At 48.4% G+C, this 2,500-nt stretch overlaps 1 pseudogene; it reads left to right on the plus strand.

Moving 5' to 3' along the window:
* The window catches only part of LOC143364943 (large subunit ribosomal RNA), a 10,162-nt pseudogene that overhangs the window by 4,059 nt on the left and 3,603 nt on the right, over nucleotides 1-2,500 (plus strand).

The following is a 2,500-nucleotide window of genomic DNA, read 5'->3' on the forward strand; positions in this document are numbered from 1 at the left end:
CTAGAATTTTTAATCTATTTCTGCTATGCGGGAAGTTACCAAAACACCTAACGGCATCGAGAACAGTTCTTATCCCTAAGAAGGACAATGCTACGGAGCCCGGGGACTATAGACCAATTACGGTCTCCTCAATTATCGTGAGAACCTTCCATAAAGTATTAGGGAAGAGAATTATGGGAGCGATTCAACTGGACCCGAGACAAAAGGCCTTTGTACCGGTGGATGGATGTAACGAGAACATCTTTGACCTTGACCTGGTACTGCGGTACCATCGTCAGAACTTCAAGCCGCTGTATGTGGCATCTATGGATATTGCGAAGGCGTTCGACTCCGTGACCCACAGTACTATCAGGGACACACTGATAAAGGTAGGCCTTCCGGACCCTATGGTGCGGTATATAATGGGTACGTACGAAAATAGCACGACGAGACTGATGTGCGGCGATTGGGAATCGGATGACATCCACCCCACCTGTGGAGTGAAGCAGGGTGACCCACTGTCACCAATTATATTTAACATGGTAATAGATTCGCTCCTCAAAAGAATACCACCGGAGGTGGGAGTGGATATTGGCGGAGTGCACTACAACGCACTCGCGTTCGCTGATGATATGGTGTTCATGGCATCAACGCCGAATGGCCTTCAAATGTCAATAGATATAGCCGCTGAATACCTGGCGCAATGTGGGCTTAACATCAATGCCTCAAAATCATTCACGATGTCCATTAGAAACGTACCGCACGTTAAGAAGTCTATAGTCGATGCAAAAATGAAGTTCCGCTGCCTTGGAAGAACACTACCGTCAATATCGAGAGAGGACGAGTGGAAGTATCTAGGAGTGCCGTTCACCCCTGAAGGCCGCCAAGGAGTGAATGATGCGGCCCGCTTAAAGGAAACGCTGGACAAACTCACCAAAGCGCCCCTTAAACCCCAGCAACGAATGTTTGCTCTCAGAGTTATGGTATTGCCTGGACTATACCATCTACTTACTCTGGGCCATACAACCTTGAGCAAACTAAAGAAAATCGACACTACGGTTAGGGGTGTTGTCCGAAAGTGGCTGAATCTCCCTCATGACGCCCCAAACGCCTACTTCCACGCTAACGCCAAAGATGGAGGCCTATCTATACCATCGATGAGATGGCTGATGCCCCTTAGACGGAAAGAAAGGCTTAGTGCAATGGCAGCAGACAGAGAAGAACCCTCCTCCTACCTAACCGCTGAGATACAGAGGGCAACTCGTAGGCTTAAAGAGGGACATGAGGAGGTCAACAGCCCGCAAAGCCTAGATCAACGTTGGGCCAAACTTCTTCACTCATCGTGTGATGGGAAAGCGCTGAAGGAATCGAGGAAAGTCCCACAGCAACACAGATGGGTAACTGACGGCAGCCGCTTCCTCTCGGGAAGAGACTATTTAAACATCATTAAGCTCAGAATCAACGCGCTGCCTACAAGATCGCGAACAGCGAGGGGTCGAAGGAAGGAGAAAATCTGCAGGGCTGGATGCAACGAAACGGAGACCCTAAACCACGTTCTCCAGAAATGCCATCGAACGCATGGAGCGAGGATCGAGAGACATAACGCAATTGCGAAATACCTCAGAAGAGCTCTCGAAAATAAGTTCGAGAACGTGGAGGAAGAGCCACACTTCATAACAACCGAAGGACTCCGAAAACCAGACCTAATTGCGGTTAAAGATCATGAAGCCGTTATTATCGATGTGCAGATAGTGAGCGAACAAAGTGACCTAAAGAAAGCTCACCAAAATAAAATCGACCGCTACTGTCAACTCAAAGACTCCATTATATCGAAATATGGTGTCCGCGAAGTCAAATTCACCTCGGCTACTCTGTCGTGTCGTGGAATTTGGAGCCAAAAATCGGCTGAGGACATGACGAACATAGGCGTATTAAGGAAATCGGAATTGAAAATCCTCTCCACGCGGGCTCTGGTCGGTGGCCTCAGTGCATTTTGGCGATTTAATAAAATGACAGCATGCAGAGCTCACCAACGAACGGGAATAGGATGAATGTCACATCTTGTCGGACTTACTGTGCTGCCTGCAGATAATCAGGCATAATGAGAGAGGTGGTTTTAGTGAGTATTTAACAACGAGTCTCACACTACCGGTAGACCAACATCCCTACCGGTGTGCCTAAAGCATTTCCCCTCTATAAAAAAAAAAAAAAAAAAAAAAAAATAGCCAAATGCCTCGTCATCTAATTAGTGACGCGCATGAATGGATTAACGAGATTCCCTCTGTCCCTATCTACTGGGTCTTATAAGCGTCAGGGACTTATATCATGGTATAACCCTGACGCACCAACCCCTCCTTCACGTGGTAGGACCTGGACACCTTCGGGTGACTAACGGGGCTCTGGTAAGAGAGTTCCTGCGAGAGTTCTCGCCATGCGACAACCGCAGCTCTGGGAAGAGAGCTCTTGCGGAGTTGTCGCATGGCGGGGACCGCGGCTCTCAGAGAGCTCTGCGTGAGTTGTC

This window comes from Halictus rubicundus, unplaced genomic scaffold (genome assembly GCF_050948215.1).
Source record: "Halictus rubicundus isolate RS-2024b unplaced genomic scaffold, iyHalRubi1_principal scaffold1163, whole genome shotgun sequence".
Classification (NCBI taxonomy): domain Eukaryota; kingdom Metazoa; phylum Arthropoda; class Insecta; order Hymenoptera; family Halictidae; genus Halictus; species Halictus rubicundus.